General features: G+C 52.1%; 1 protein-coding gene across 2 annotated transcripts in view; it reads left to right on the top strand.

The window, feature by feature from the left end:
- The first annotated feature begins 10,430 nt into the window (after window positions 1-10,430).
- Window positions 10,431-16,973, top strand: part of LOC147121270 (2',5'-phosphodiesterase 12-like) — a 31,309-nt gene continuing 24,766 nt past the window's right edge. Inside the window, exon 1 of one of the 2 annotated variants that reach the window (XM_085981497.1) lies at window positions 10,431-10,852. The gene's annotated coding sequence lies outside the window, so the exon portion shown is untranslated. Of the gene's footprint in view, window positions 10,853-10,893; window positions 11,158-16,973 lie in introns of those variants that run through there. The other variant, XM_085981498.1, reaches the window with a different exon arrangement.

The raw sequence follows: 16,973 nt of genomic DNA, 5'->3' as shown, positions 1-16,973 counted from the left end.
GGTCGACGAAGGCTCCTGGGGTTCCGGCATGCCGCCTACAGGAGCTGGATTTGGGGGACTGGTGGGGGGTAACGGTGGTATCTCAGGGGTGCCCGTGGGTGCGAGGTCTCGCAAGGAGACAGTGTCCTCCCGCCCGTCTGGGTATGCCACATAGGCGTACTGGGGGTTGGCGTGCAGGAGGTCCACCCTCTCGACCAGGGGGTCCATTTTATGGGTCCTCACGTGCTTCCGTAGCAGGACGGGCCCCGGAGAAGTCAGCCATGTTGGTAGCGAGGTTCCCGTAGTCGACTTCCTGGGGAAAACAAACATTCGTTCATGGGGGATGGCGTTAATGGCAGTGCAAAGCAGTGACCGGATGGAGTGGAGCGCTGCCGGGAGGACTTCCTGCCAGCGAGAGGTTGGGAGGCCCTTAGACTTTAGGGCTAAGAGGACGGCCTTCCAAACTGTCGCATTTTCTCTTTCCACCTGGCCGTTCCCCCGGGGGTTGTAGCTGGTGGTCCTGCTCGCAGCAATACCTCTCGCAAGCAGGAACTGGCGAAGTTCCTCGCTCATGAAGGATGCGCCCCGGTCGCTATGTATATAGTTTGGGAACCCGAACAAGGCGAAGAGGTCGTTCAGGCATTTGATGACCGTGGTACTGGTCATGTCTGGGCAGGGGATGGCAAAGGGGAAACGGGAGTACTCGTCAATAATGTTGAGGAAGTACACATTACGGTCAGAGGGCGGGAGGGGCCCCTTAAAATCGATGCTCAAGCGCTCGAAGGGGCGGGTGGCCTTGATCAGGCTTGCTCTGTCCGGCCTATAGAAATGCGGTTTGCATTCGGCACAGGTTTGGCAGTTCCTGGTCATGGTCCTGACCTCCTCGATGGAGCAGGGCAGGTTGCGGGCCTTAATGAAGTGGTAAAGTCTGGTGACCCCGGGGTGGCAGAGGTCGTTGTGGAGGGTCTATCGACTTGCGCGTTGGCGCATGTACTTCGTGATAGAGCATCTGGGGGGTCGTTGAGTTTACCAGGTTTACAAGATATCGTAATCGTAGGTGGAGAGCTCAATTCTCCACCTCAAGATCTTGTCGTTCTTGATTTTGCCCTTCAGCTTGTTATTAAACGTAAAAGCAACCGAACGCTGGTCGGTGAGGAGGGTAAATCGTTTGCCTGCCAGGTAATGCCTCCAGCGTCGTACCGCCTCCACAATTGCCTGGGCCTCCTTCTCGACAGAAGAGTGTCGGATCTCAGGGCCCTGGAGGGTCCTTGAGAAGAAGGCCACAGGTCTCCCTGCCTGGTTAAGGGTTGCAGCTAGGGCGAAGTCGGATGCATCGCTTTCCACTTGGAAAGGGATGGACTCATCCACTGCGTGCATTGTGGCCTTCGCAATGTCTCCTTTTATGAGGGAGAAGGCTGCGCCTGCTTCTGCTGTCAGGGGGAAGGAGGTGGACTTCATGAGGGGTCTGGCTTTGTCCGCATAATTGGGCACCCATTGGGCATAGTAAGCGAAGAGCCCCAGGGTTCTCTTCAGCGCCTTTGGACAGTGGGGGAGGGGAAGCTCCATGAGGGGGCGCATTCTTTCGGGGTCGGGGCCGATGACTCCGTTCTCTACTACGCAGCCGAGGATGGCAAGGTGTTAAACACACATTTCTCCTTATTGTAAGTGAGGTTCAGCCGTTGGGCCATACGGAGGAATTTCTCCAGATTAACATCATGGTCCTGCTGGTCGTAGCCGCAGATGGTGACGTTATCTAGATAAGGGAACGTGGCCTGCAGCGCGTTCTGGTCGACCATCCGGTCCATCTCCCTTTGGAAGACCGAAACCCCGTTGGTGACGCCGAAGGGAACCCTAAGGAAGTGGTAGAGGCGGCCATTCGCCTCGAAGGCGGTATACTGGCGGTCCTCAGGGCGGATAGGGAGTTGGTGATAGGCCGACTTGAGGTCGATGGTGGAGAATACCCGGTACTGTGCAATCTGGTTGACCATATCAGATATGCGGGGAAGGGGGTATGCGTCCAGCTGGGTGTACCGGTTTATGGTTTGGCTGTACTCGATGACCAGGCGGTGTTTATCGCCGGTCTTAACGACTACGACCTGGGCACGCCAGGGGCTGGTGCTCCCCTCGATGATGCCCTCCTTCAGGAGTCGCTGCACCTCAGAGCTAATAAAAGCTCTGTCCCCGGCGCTGTACCGCCTGCTCTTGGTAGCGACGGGTTTACAGTCACGGGTGAGGTTAGCGAACAAGGAGGGGGGCGGGACTTTGAGGGTGGAGAGGCCGCAGGTGGTACGCGGCGGGCGGTTTAAATTTTGCTGGTTGCAGACTGTGAGTGGGGGGAGGGATCCACCGTAAGCCAAAGTGACACTTTGAAGGTGGCATTGGAAATCCAGCCCTAGTAGGACTGCAGCGCAGAGCTGGGGCAGGACGAGAAGTTTAAAGTTTTTATATTCCGTGCCCCTAACCGACAGGGTCACCACACAGTAGCCGCTGATGTCTGTTGAATGGGACTTCGCCGCCATCGAGATCCGATGGCGCGTTGGCCGGACAGTGAGGGAGTAGCAGCTCACCGTGTCTGGGTGAATAAAACTCTCCGTGCTTCCGCTGTCGAACAGGCAGGTCGTGGCGTGGCCGTTTACTTCGATGTCCATCATGGACTTGGACAGATGATGCGGGAGAGCTTGGTCAAGCGTGACGGAGGCCAGTGTATGGCTGAGTGAGCTGCTGTAGTCTGCAGGTGAGGCGGTGCTCGGGTCTGGAGACAAAACGGCGGCCGAGTGCGGCGAACAAAATGGCGGCGCCCATGACGCGGATCCCCACGAAGTTGGACAAAATGGCGGAGAAGATGGCCGCCCCCACAACTCACATGAGGCACTGCTGGCGTCTGTGGCCTTGATCAAAGATGGCCACCCCCACGACTCACATGAGGCAATGCTGGCATCTGTGGCCTTGATCAAAGATGGCCACCCCCACAACTCACATGAGGCACTGCTGGCGTCTGTGGCTTTCCCCCTGCAGGCGTTTACGAAGTGGCCTTTCTTCTTGCAGCCGGAGCAGGTCGCGTTCCTTGCAGGGCAGCGTGCCCTTTGATGTCTCGCCTGGCCACAGAAGAAGCAGCTGGCGGCCCGATCGCGGAGGTCCGCTGCTGCAACAGGTCCCGGGGGTGGCGGTCCCGATCGATTCCGGGACACCGACGCCGTAGTAGGTCCCAGGGGCGGCGGTGCGAGGGGTATTGCGGCCGGAGTCGGGCCCGAGTCCCAGGGTCGCGCAGCACTGTACCTGGAGTACGCCTCGAGGTCCCGATGGGCCACTTCCAGGGAGCGAGCGAGGGCTGCAGCTGTTTTCAAGTCGCGGTCCTTTGATTCGAGCAGTCTTTGCCGTGAGTAGTCGGACCGAAGGCCTTTCACGAAGGCATCATGGATATTTCCTTCAGTATGTTCTGCAGCCGTTACAGCTTTAAAGTCACAGTCCCTGCCGAGTGTTTGTAGCGCCCGTAAAAATTCATCTACAGACTCTCCTGGCTGTTGCGAGCGGGATCTTAGGAGATGTCTGGCATACATTGAATTTACTGGGCTCCGGTACTGCTCTTTTAGCAGGTTGAGGGTGTCCTCGTATGTAGCAAGGTCCCGGATGAGTGCAAATACTTTAGGGCTCACCTGGGCGGTCAGAACTCTTAGTTTGGATTCCGGAGGCACGCCGGAGGCTCCCAGGTAGGATTCGAAACAGCTCAGCCAGTGTTCGAAGTCGAGGGCTGAATTCGCTGCCTGTGGGTTTAGATCCAGGTACGGCGGTCGGAGGGCTCGCAGCCAGGTCGGCTGCTGGGGCTGTTGTAGCTGGCCGTTTGGCTGGGGCTGTTGTAGCTGACCGTTTGGCTGGTCGTTTGGCTGCTCCGGTCCATACATTTCAAAATTTAGCCAATAAAATTGATATACCTATCAATTCAGTCCATGAAAAGCGACGAGTTAAGGTAGTAACTATAGGTTTTTATTGGCTAAATAACAGAGCCCACCCTCGTGGGTGATCGGTTCCAACAAGGAAGAATACTAGCCAAGCGGTCACCTTTATACCTGGGCAAGCAGGCGGAGCCGTGGGCGGAGTCAGCTGAGGTATGCCTAGGTATAACAGCGTGTGTGGCAAGAGGTAACCTTGTGCAGTGATAACAACAGTGTAACAATAGTGAACGGTTGTGAACGGTAACAGTGGTTTACCACAACCCCTTCATATCGTTCCGAAGCCTGGCGGCGGATGGCGACCTTGCGGCGACTATCGATGCCTGAACGACGCCACCACTCCGGATCGGTACCCGATCCCCCACATCCAACATTTCTCTGCCCATTTGGCAGGAAGCAACTTCTTCTCCAAAGTCGACCTCGTCCGGGGCTACTACCAGGTCCCAGTGCACCCACAGGATTTCCAGAAGACCGCGGTCATCACCCCATTCGGCCTCTTCGAATTTCTGCGCATGCCATTTGGCTTAAAGAACGCCGCCCAGGCTTTCCAGCGCCTGATGGATTCCGTGCTGCGGGACCTCAACTTCATCTTCATCTATCTGGGTGACATTCTGATTGCCAGCTGCACCAAAGAGGAACATCTCTGTCACCTTCGCACCCTGTTTCGACGCCTCAGCCAACACGGCCTGATTATCAACCCAGCTAAGTGCCAGTTTGGCCTGCAACAAATCAATTTCCTGGGGCATCGCATCACCGCAGAGGGGGCGGTTCCTTTGCAAGTGAAGGTGGAGGCGGTGACATCCTTTCCACGCCCGCAGAACATAAAGGCCCTGCAGGAATTCCTCGGCCTGGTAAACTTTTATCACCATTTCGTGCCTAAGGCAGCACTACTCATGCAGCCCCTGTACGAGGCCCTCAAGGGCAGGACTGGCAAGGACCCGGTAGACTGGTCGGTTGACATGGACCGAGCATTCACCGACACCAAAAGCGCCTTGGCCAGCGCGACCATGCTGGCACACCCATTACCAGGAGCCACCATCGCCCTCACCACCGACGCGTCAGACTACGCAATCGGCGCCATACAGGAGCAATGGGTGAACGGGACATGGCAGCCGTTGGCGTTCTTCAGTCGACAACTTAGACGGAACGAAAGATCCTAGAGCACTTTCGACCGGGAGTTGCTAGCCCTTTTTCTGGCTATCCGCCATTTTCGGTTCCTGCTGGAAGGACGTCCTTTCACTGCTTTTGTGGACCACAAGCCACTCACCTTTGCCATGGCCAAGACCGCCAAACCGTGGTCAGCCCGACAGCAGCGTCAGCTGACTTACATATCAGAATTTACTACAGATATCCAGCATGTGGCCGGTAAGGACAACCTAGTGGCAGACTGCCTCTCCCGCGCGACTGTCAGTGCAGTCCATCAGGGCATCGACTACGCCCTCATGGCGGCGGACCAAGTCTCGGACCCAGAAGTTCAGGCTTACCGAGCCAACCTCACTAATCTCCAGTTAGCCGACGTCGAGTTCCATTCAGCAGGTACCACACTGCTGTGCGACGTCTCCGTGCGGGACCCTCGCCCTGTCGTGCCAGTCGCCTGGCGCCGCAAGGTTTTCAACGCCATACATGGGTTGCCGCACCCAGGGATGAAGGCCTCGCAGAAGCTCATGTCGGCTAAATTCGTTTGGCACGGCATGCATAAGGATGTCCGTGACTGGGCCAACACTTGCGTCGTCTGCCAAAAGGCCAAGGTACAGTGCCACATCAAGGCCCCATTGGCCACCTTCATGGTTCCGGAGCCGCGTTTTGACCACGTCAATGTGGATCTGGTAGGACCACTTCCACCTTCCCATGGTTTTTCTCACATTCTGACCATGGTAGACCGCACCACCAGATGGCCAGAAGCGGTGCCCCTGTCATCCACTACTTCGGCAGACATGGCCAGGGCGTTCATTTCTTCCTGGGTCGCCCGTTTTGGAGTGCCCGCTGACATTTCTTCGGCTCGAGGACCGCAGTTTTCCTCCGAACTCTGGAACACAGTGGCTCAGGGACTCGGCGTCAAGTTGCACTGCACTACAGCCTACCACCCTCAAGCGAATGGCCTCTGTGAACGTTTTCACAGATCGCTGAAAGCCGCACTGAGGGCCAGTCTCCAGGATGCTGGATGGGCGGACAAGCTACTGTGGGTTCTGTTGGGCCTTTGCACGGCTCCCAAAGAAGACCTTCACTCTTCCTCTGCAGAGTTGGTTTATGGTCAGCCGCTGCGAGTCCCGGGGGATTTCCTGCCAACGCCGACGGAGCCATGGTCCACGTCAGGCCAGCTTAACAGTCACCAGGAGGCGGCCAGATGTTTCGCGCCGGTCCCCACGTCAGAGCTTACAAAGGCTGAATATGTTTTCATCCACCACGATGCGCATCGGGATCCACTCAAGGCCCCGTATACTGGTCCTTTCCGGGTGTTAGAGACAGGAGACAAAACCTTCAAGGTCGATGTCGGTGGTAAACCGGACCACATTTCAGTCGACCGTTTAAAGCCGGCACACTTGGACCTCGACCGCCCCGTCGAGACAGCACAGCCGCCAAGACGAGGTCGGACACCCATCGTCGTCACACCGGATCACGTGCAATCGCCCGCTCGACCACCAGCCGTCCAGCAGCCTCCGCTTCGGGAGTACAGGAGTCGTTCTGACAGGCTTGTCAGACCCGCTCACCGTTCGACTTTTTCCATTAAAGAGAATTCTGGGGGGGGCGCATGTGGCAGAGCCACTGAGGGACTTTGAGCAACTGTACATAATTCCCTTTAACGAGGTTTGACTCCAACCTAAGCCTGTACCAGTCTGTTAGTGATTTCTGTGTTTGTACATACTGTTTGCATGCACGGGGTGCGGTCCCTTTAAGACTGCGGCAAAGCGCGGGTAAACGCGATGACGTCATGCCGCTAATCACGTGACCACCCAAGCGTGGGGAAAACGTGATGACGTCATGACGCCATCCACGGGACCGCCCTGGCAGTCCTCGTGGAGCCTCCGACCAGCAAAGACCTGTTTTCGTTGTTCTCCTGTACAAACTGTTTAAACTCGTTAGTTTTGCATTAAAACTCATTTGTTTGAACGCCTGAGTCGAACTCAGTTCTTAGATAGGAATTAGAGACAATTCCTACAAAATAACTACTTTAAACAATAATTTAAATTTTTGAAAAAAGTAATTTTATATTCTAATGGGGCTAAAAATAAACTTACCTTGCTTTAAAGTATTTAAAAATAATAAACCTGTGGAAAAAATGTTTTAATTTTAATTAATTCACCACTCACCTTGTAAAAAGCAGGCCTTACGCCTGCTTTTTATATTTCTAAATTCTGCAGGCTTACTCTCCCGGGAAAACCTGTAAAAAAAAACTAAGTTTGATGCGCACGTGCAGCCTCCCCCGCGCACGCGTTCGACCTCTGAACCTCTTCGTGGAGACCCGAATTTCTGCCCCATTGTCTGTTTGCAGCACCTCAATGCTGTAGAACACTGACAGCACAAATGTCAAAATTAATTTGGACATGGTCCCTTTAAGGAAACCAGTTGATGACGCATCATCAAATGACATCACCAGGCCCGCTTCTTCTGATTGGCCAGGAAATGTGCTGTGCGGGCTTACAAGCCCTATTAACAGAAATTCATTTCACAGAGCAGGTTGGAGCCAGCAGCGGGGTTGGGACCCACCACCGACATCACCCGCCATGGACCCGCCGAGGTGAGCAAAATTTGGGCCTCTATGTTTTCGTCTACATATTAAAACCCTCTTCTGCATATTAAAAAATTTAAATTAAAATGAGGGCAAGGTGACACGCCGACTTAACAGCACCACAGCGAACTTGGACCTTTGCGTTGCCTTCAGCGCTGGGTCCTAAGCTCGCCATGTAAACTAACATGCAGCAGACTGACAGAGGTACTGTCAGCACCTCTTAAAGGGACACACACATCTTTCAGGTAAGTTTGCATTTAAGCTTTTGGACTTTTTGGGGGGATTTTATTGAAGTAGTGACTTGCTGTAATAGATGTTAAAAGTTTTTTTAAGCGTGTAGGGAGTGCTGCTGGACACTTGCAAGACCTCGGATGGTAAAGGAAAGCCTCTAAGAAGACAGAAAATGCTGCAAATACTCAGCAGGTCAGCCAACATCCGTGGAGAGAGAAACAGAGTTCACGTCTCAGCTCGTGATGCTGCCTGACCTGCTGAGTATTTCCAGCATTTTATACTGTCATTTCAGGTTTACAGCATCTGCTCGCAGAGGGAAGAGGAAAACGTGAAAGAGGAAGAAACAGAAGAGGGGGAAGTAGAAGAGAAGGAAACAGAAGAGGTGGAAATAGAAGAGGAGGAAGCAGAAGAGGAAGAAGCAGAAGGATGCAACCCAGGCAGCCCCTTTCTGGCCAGGATATCCCAAATGGAATCATCCGCCTGCGGTACCAGTGGCCACAATCCCAATTCCCCTTTCAACATTAGTCCCACACCTTACCTTCTCTCTGTTACTGACGATCATAGTGTCCTTTTGACCACGATGCTGAAATAAAAGCCACCACAAAGCAAACTTTCCAATCCAACTTTATACACCAATCCATCCAATATGACATCAAGAAATCAACTCACCACCCTTATGCATTCTGTTAATAACTGTCTTTTGTGTGCCTTTGCCTATCCTACTGTCACGCAGTGCTACCCCAGTTGCTGTAGCATGGCTGGTGGAAGGCTGCTGACTTTCAGTGGGTGACACTGCAAATGACCTTGCTGGTCGACCTTGAGGAGCTGGTGGCTGGAAGTGTGAAATCGAGTGACGGTGTTTCTTCTTCTTCACTCTCCTCTCCTTCTTCTTGGTTAACCACTGGGTGAGCAGGCTGCATTTCTTGGGTTTGTGAAATGAGGAAGGCACAAGGGTGGAGTTGTGGTGAGGGGAAGGCAGGAAATCAAGTGGTGCATGCCAGAAGACGGCTAACGTATGAGAATACCACCATCTTGTATCCTTTCTGCCCCGCCACTTGCCAAGGGCTCAGCCATGCCCCTGCCAAGAATGGCCTGCAACGTCTCCTCCAAGGGGGTGAGGTGAGGCTAGGAATGGTAGATGTGCCTCATGATTGGTACAGATTGTTGGTAGGTGAGTGATTGGGGGTGGGGAATCGTGCATTGAGCAGTGTGTGAGGCTAGTGATACATTTGGCAGGAGATGGCTTTTGAAAATGCAGTCACTGACCTTGACCAGTGGTCTGAGGTCATTAAGCTTCTCTGGGCACTGGAGCCAGGTGGTGGGGGCGACACTGCTGGCATCATTCTTTTTGGAGGGCCTCCTGGCCACTTTGGGTAGAGGACCTCTCTTGCAAAGTTGGCCCGCTGCACAAAGCTGGAGTGCTGCGTGCGAGACCCTGGGTGCCCCTTCCCTGGCTTGTTGAGCCATTTGTGTTAGTGCTAAAGCACATTTCCCATGTTTTGCGGTTCGGAAGGGAATTCAGCTTTAAGTGCTGCAGACTCCCATTTGGGGATTCTTTTTAATTTTTTTTTGAAAGGCAGTAAGGGTTGAAAGTGCATTTTTTTCTTTTAATTTTAATTTTTATTAGACCTGAACACATTGCCCCTTTAATTCATAGCCTTTTTAATTGCCCACAATTCGTTGCGAACTCTACCGCCTCACTCCCATAGGCTGTAAGAAGCTGGAACGCTGCCCCTGGACATGAACTTCGGGTCGGATACCTCCACTAATGCTAGCAGGAGGGTGTTACATTGTAGGTTAGCGCTGGGCTATAAATCTTTAGCCCCCAGCACGAATTTTTGCCCGGTAGCGCTACGGCCGTTTTTAGCAGCCGTTAACCCATTGGCTTTTGCCAATGTCCAATTTCTAGGCCTCTATCCCTTTCTCCATGTTCTGAATTATGAGGAATATATGGTTGGCCTTGTTTGTAGAATGAGGCTGACCCTTCAAGATCAGCTCTCTTTTTCCTGTCTGAGGTCTTGGCAAGTGGGTCTCCATATGTTTGGGATTGTGGATACAAACTGGAATGAGCTGCAGAGAATACATTTCCCAGAGAGGGATTTCTGGCACGTTATGCCAGACATTAGGGGGTGAAGGGGTGGTGTGGGAGGGGGCGGAAGGGGGGTGGGGTGCGGGAGTAGGGGGGTGGGCTTGGAACGCGGCAGCGGGCAGAGAGAGAGATTGCGTGGGGGGTGGGGGTCTTAAGATCGTGGCTGGGTCTGAAGATCACGTCAGAAGATCTGCTTCAGGGGCAAAACACTGCTCCTCCTGGCCCACAAGCAGTGCTCTAAAAAGCACTTACCTGCTGGAGCCCTGGGAAACCCAACCCACAGCCATTAAATTCAAATGGCTTCCAAAATCTGAGGAACGGAGCTTCATCATATAAATATTATAATCATGGACCTGCCTCTCTCGAGCGGGATACTCGGACACCCCCAAACATTGCGCGGTTAAACCTGAAGTAGCCGCATTCGTGGTGGATTTGCGTCGGGTTTCACGTATTTACCGATTTACACCCTCTCCAATCCTCTCCCGTCCGTTGCAGGGGACGAGGGTTAAAATCCCACCCCCCAGAAGTGGCAAACCTTCATTTCATTTTGTGATTGTTAAAAGTAAAGATAGTTTCATTCCTCAAACTGAAATTGTTATTTGTCTCCAGAGCCATTGGAGAGAAGCTGTAACTGGCAGATTTGTTGTCATCATAAGACTCAGTCCCATCCACCTACTCCCCGCCCCGAGATTACTTAAATAGGAGTAATAATTCTCATACACCTTCTCTGGACTGTGCTCTTTGTGGTTTGTAAGCGAGATAACCAGAAGATTACAACCCCAGGGAGATTCTACACAACAGAAGATGCAGCAATTCCTCTGGCCGAAGTGCGCGTGCGGATCCAGCTGACCCGGGCTCGGTGATGCCGATATTGGAAAGGTGAGTCTTGCAGCGGATTTCAAGCCAAACCATGAGAGAATGAACCTGAGGACTTTGTAATGTTTACTTGTGGGAGAGGCCAGTCCTTTAAGGGACTGATGTATTGCATTCTTACCTAGTTCAATGCGGGTTCCGGGTTGCAAATATTTGTTTTTTGATCAGTAAACTGGGAGTCTGACGCATTCCGTGTTCCGCATTATTTCCAGCGTCTCCTTGGCAGCATCAATTCTCATTTAACCAGCAACAGCTGCCATTTGCAGTTAATACAGTAAAGTTGCTCGAAGGATTATCGGAAAGGATATTAGGTAAGTGTTCCAGCCAGTGCTGAATCATATAAGACAGGAAGCTGATTGCAGCTGGGGTAGGAATACGGTGCAACATTGGCCTCAGTTCGGGCTGAGGGTAGCAACTTTAGAAGGATCTGTGGCACAGTGTGCTCTCTAGGGGCTGGATTTTCCCGGGGTTAGCGGGCACGATCGGTGGTGGGTTGGGTGGGAAAGTTTTTTTCCCCCCCAGCGGGTCGGGACCCCACTGTCAACCCGTTGCCACGCGTCTTTACCAAATGTCAGGTCTGTCAGCGCTGAGCAGACACGACCCGCCACGGCGGAGGAGGCAATTCAGGTCATTATGACCTTGTTAACAGACTATTAAGAACTATTTTGAGCTCACCTTTAGAATTTACCAGCTCGCCAACGGGGTTCACGCTGCTCGGGTATCACATCTGTTAAGCTGGGCGAGTGTTGAATGGCCATAAAATCATCTCATTACTTGACAGCTGCAAATGTGCTATAAAAGCTCCCCTCTCACAGCTGTTCACTTTCCAAGCTCAGAAGCTGTTGCTTACTGCATTTGGAAGACAGATTGAGGTTTATGCAGGTTGTAAGTGTTTGGAGCAAACTCTCTATCCAGTGTCACCTCATTGGAACAACTTCTATCACCATTGACATTGACTCACTTCTGTCATCTCAAGTTCAGCTGCCATCTATTACATCAGCATGGGTACGGTTTATGCTCTCTCAGCTTGGTCTTCAGAATCTGACCACGATCAGCCGTAACACCAGCATCACCAGGCACACCAGCAGCACCAACAACATTACCAACCTTCTCCACAATCAACTGATGCTGCACAGGACAGAGGGCATCAGCACCCGACCACATTGCTGCCCAGGACACCAGGGATGGCTTCACCATGGCCAAATTTACTTCACTTGATGCTGCACACCCTGGTTGTCACATAATACGCCAGGTTGGAACGACCCCACACCAACACCATAAAGCATCCCTACAGTGCCAAGCCATTCCTTTCATACACATCAGCATTGCGGGGGGTACCATTATGTCTCGTCATTCACTGCAACTCACTAAGCCACTTCCAAAGATGCACACAAATCTGTCCAAGAATGCAAGGTGTTGAAAATAAAGATTTCAATGTTGGCTAAAACACCCAAGTGCCTACCCTTGTGTGTTGTTAGCTGGTATGATTTGACTAGGATGAGGGTAAGTATGAGGGGTGGCTAGTGAGATGGGGAAATGATAATATAGGTAGAGAAGGATAGATGGAGGTGCAAGGTAAGTTGATGTGAGTAAGGATGTGCAGGAGAAGGGTAGGGAAGGCAGAATGATGGGGATATGATGAGTGGCATAGAAGGATGAGGTTGAATGTGGCTTTGCAGTAACATTACGTGATCTACTGAGATCATTGAAAGGCTTGTGCCACTGCAGCCTGGTCCTCCTGACGACATCCCTGCTTGTGTCCTCCTGTGCAATGTGCAGCCAGGCTGCGTTGGTCTCCTGGGGAGGTCTCTTCCATTTATTGCAAGGGAAGTGAACATCCCTGTGTGCTGTGCCACGGACATGCTGAGGTAGGGAAAATCACGGCCTTGGAATTTTTTCTATTTTATGATCATAAAATGATGATTTCTGGTTAATTCTAAACAATTTTTGCTTCATAATTGAATTACAAACCAAATAAGAGTCTGGGTGCAGCCGTGCACCTCTGTGCAGTGCTTGTCAGTGTTTACAGCACCTCAATGCTGTAGAACACTGACAGTCAAAGTAAATTTGCGCATGGTCCCTTTAAGGAAACCGGTTGATGACGCGTCATCAAATGACATCATCAGACCTGCTTCCTTCAATTTGCCGGGAAACTCGCTGGGCGGACTTAACAAGCCCAATCAGGGGAAAGTCATGTCGGAGGCCGGGATGGAGCCAGCAGCAAGGCCACGACTTGCCATCGATGTCGCCTGCCACAGACATGCCGAGGTAGGAAAAATCGCGACATTGAAATTTTTTCTATTTTATGATGATAAAATGGTGCTTTATGGTTAATTCTAAAAACTTTTTGCTTCATAGTTGATTGAATTACAAGCCAAATAAGGTTTAACCATTTTCAACTAAACAACCAGACCATCATTTCCCACAAAAACTACCTGAGCATTTGCATCCTCCTTACAGTGGCACTCTGCCCATCTACCTCCACCCAGCACTGAAGGATTCCTTTTATTTTTTTAGTCATTCACGGAATGTGGGCATCGCTGGCAAGGCCAGCATTTATTGCCCGTCCCTAAATGGTTGGCAGGAAATAAATAAGTATATATAATAGATAGAAAGGCATGGGTAACTTGAGTGAGGTACAAGGTGTAAATAAATGGAGGGGTCCAGATGACACTTTAAAAAACTGTAACTATTTTATGAATCCTTTAACTAGATATAAGAAAAGGGTCTCAGGAATATAAAGGTATTGGGTGTGTCTTTTAAAGCAAATAATGTGAAAGTGGTGGGGGGTGAAATTGGGTATTGCCCCATTTGGGGGGTTAACTTTTGAAAATTTAGCGCCAGGCGCCAAGGATTCTGAACTTCTACTAAATTGGGTGTTAGTGCCCCAGGAAGGAAGAGGAGCACTAAATCAAGCGCTAATGACCTCAGTGGGACGCTACAGGAGCGCTACCAGCAGAGCGCTAATGAATTTCACGTGCAATGCATTCAGCAATGATCCTTCATACTGGTTCCTTCCAGCTCTTAAAAGGGAGGTTGCGTCATTGTGCAGCTGCTCATTTTGAGCATTGCTGGCTTTGAGTCGACCTGCGAACAACTGAATCCCCAGATGGCTAGGGCTGTTCCCACTCCCAGGGAGAGAGCTCATCGGTTCCCAGACGTGGCATTGGAGGCATTGGTGGCTGGAAGGTGGCCATCGCCTCAGGTGTTCAGGGCAATGTGGAGGGAAGTGGCCCAGGAGATCTCGGCCAGTAGTATGGTGGAACACAGCCTGACACAGTGCCGCAAGAAATTCAACGACCTCAGTCGAGTGTTCAAGGTGAGTACATGCTTCAACAGCTCCTACATACCAGCATCTGAATCTCAGTCTCTGCACACTGCGCAACCAACCACACTGCCACCACTCACCCACCAAACATCTTCACCTACTCAATTCACATCCACATCTCATGCCTTGCCTACAATCACAACTATTCAACATGGCAGGCACATCTCCCAAATACATAGCTGGACTCTGACTCAAACACATTTGTTTCTCTTGCAGGCCACGATGGCCCACAATAGGAGGGAGCAGCAGAGAACAGGTGGGGGTGTTGCGCAGCTCTATGACCTCTTAGACCTTGAGGAGCGAGTGCTGCGACTCATTGAGCAGCAGGTGGTGGGCGCCATGGCTGTCGAAGACATCAACCCCGTTGGGGGCAAAAATGGTATCATCAGCACCTCCTTCTCTCATCCCACTTTCCCCTCACACCACAAACCTTTCTCACTTTCCACCTCCTGATACTGTCTGCATTCCTTGCTCCATTCCTGCCCCCCTGCCCTCACCTTAATGCGAGTGTTGTGCCTTTATGCTTTCAGATAATCAGCAACCAGATGACCAGCCTGTCCCTGAGCCTGCCACTGAGAGTGAGGAAGGAGAAGAGGAGGAGGAGCAAAGCACCGCGTCACTGCATCTCTCACCCACAGGCACCATCTCAGATACTGGCACTACGTGATCTTTAGAGGCAAGTTTAGTAGCAGGGTCTGCATTGGGTGATGCACCGGGGACGAGCGGGCTGCAGCAAGGCCAGGGGGAAAGGGTAGCTCGGGAGCCAGCTCCCCGAAGGGCGGGTTCGTGCCCGAGTTCTGCTGCGCAGGACTCCAATGAGGACCTCGATGGGGAGGTGTTCATAAGAAGGGTGATGGCTATGCACACCAAAATGATAGGTGCAATGGCAAGGGTGCCTGAGAGCCTCTCGGTAATGGTAAGGAGTGTGGAGAAGTCTGCCTCCAACATTGCACAGAGCTCTGAGCACACCATGGAGCCCATCATTTCCACTGTGCAGAGGATAGTGGACTCCCAGAGAGACTGTGCGGATCCAGACCTCATGACGTGTGTCATGGGCGATGTGGCAGCTTCCATTGCAGCACAGGCAGAAGCCACGCAACGTCTTAGTGCTGTAATGCAGTCAATAGTTGCTGGCATCGAGTCTCAGACTGCTCTCATGCAGTCTCAACTTGATGCCACGAAAGAGGAAAAACTTTTTTATGCAGCGAGTAGTGAGGACCTGGAACTCGCTGCTGACGGAAGTGGTGGAAGTGGAGACACTCAATGTTTTCAAGGGGAGACTGGATAGGCACTTGAGGGAAATAAACTTGCAGGGCTACGGGGATAGAGTGGGGAAATGGGACTGACTGGATTGCTCTACAGAGAACCGGCACGGACTCAATGGGCCAAATGGCCTCTTTCTGTGCATTTATGACTCTATAACTCTAAGATCTGACAGCTGCCATCGTCGCTGTGTCCACCACAGTCCACCAGGGATCTCACGAAGTCGCAGCAGGCCAGCAATCTGTGCTCCAGCAGATTGGTAGTGATCTGAGGTGCTGCCCTGTGGGAGTGGGTCAGTGGAGCAGGAATCTGTTGTCCTCTCTCAGGATGACAGCATTCCTGATCCCACCACTGCCACTCTGCCATTGCACTTGTTGTTGCCTGTCATCCAGCCAGCCCAGACTCCCGCCTACCCAGCCTGAGGTGGTGCAGTCTACAGCCGGGCCTTCCAGGCCCAGAGCTGGTCGAGGGTGTCCTGCAAGGCCATCTGTAGTCTCTGGCAGCCTTCCACCAACCCTGCCGCATCCACTGGGGAGACACTACGTAGGAGCACTAGATTAGGAAAGGGGGCTGTAAAGAGGGGAGGCAAGGGTTAGCACAAGGTTGATTAGTCAATATCGTTGTTGTTTCCTACATTACAACAGTAACTCCACTTCAAAAGTAGTTCATTGGCTGTAAAGCACTTTGAGACGTCCAGTGGTCGGGAAAGCCGCTATATAAATGCAAGTCTTTCTTTCTTTGTATATATGTGGTTTATGGTTTTAGATAAATTTATTACTGTAATGTTGCAGATTTGGTGCTGTGGCTCAATTCAGTTCTGGGGTGTGGTATGGAATCATAAAGTGATGGAATGATGGCAACGTGCTCAGCAACCAGAAAGAGGACTCGAAGTCACAGGAAACTAAGTCTGATGAGGCGGTCACAGACCGACCTTGCAGAACACCGATTGAGTGGCTGCCTCTTCCGTTGTTGCTGTTCGTCCTCCTGTTCCTCCTGCTCCTCTTCTTCCTCCTCCTCCTCCTCGTCTCCCTCTTCCTCCCCCTGAGGTGGTGCGGCTATGCCTGGTGGCAATGGCTGCGCCCTCATAATGACCAAGTTGTACAGCATATGACGACGTAAAGTGACACCCGGTCAGCCGAGTACTGGAGGGCTCCTCCCAAGTGGTCAAGGCAGCGGAACCGTTCCTTGAGCACTCCGATGGTCTGCTCAATGATGTTCCTGGTGGCAGCATGGCTCTCATTATATGAGTGCTGGCCAGGAATGTTGGGGTTGCGGAGGGGAGTCATGAGCCAGGTGGAGAGCGGATAGCCCTTGTCTCCCAGCAGCCAGCTGCAAGCTTGACGTGGTGGCTGGAATAGATCTGTCATGCCGGTCTGGCGCAGGATGAAGGCATCGTCGCTGCTGCCTGGATAGCGGGCATTGACGGTCAGGATTCACCATGTGTGGTCGCACACCAACTGCACATTAAGTGAGTGGTGGCAGCCTTTGCGGTTACGGAATACCTCAGGATTGTTAGGTGCCCGCAAAGCAATATGG

The sequence above is a fragment of the Somniosus microcephalus genome, chromosome 3, assembly GCF_052327205.1.
Source record: "Somniosus microcephalus isolate GS21.2 chromosome 3, FLI_Smic_1.0, whole genome shotgun sequence".
NCBI classification, from domain to species: Eukaryota; Metazoa; Chordata; class Chondrichthyes; order Squaliformes; family Somniosidae; genus Somniosus; species Somniosus microcephalus.
Note: the sequence above shows the minus strand (reverse complement) of the source record. Positions and strands in the feature narration are given on the sequence as shown.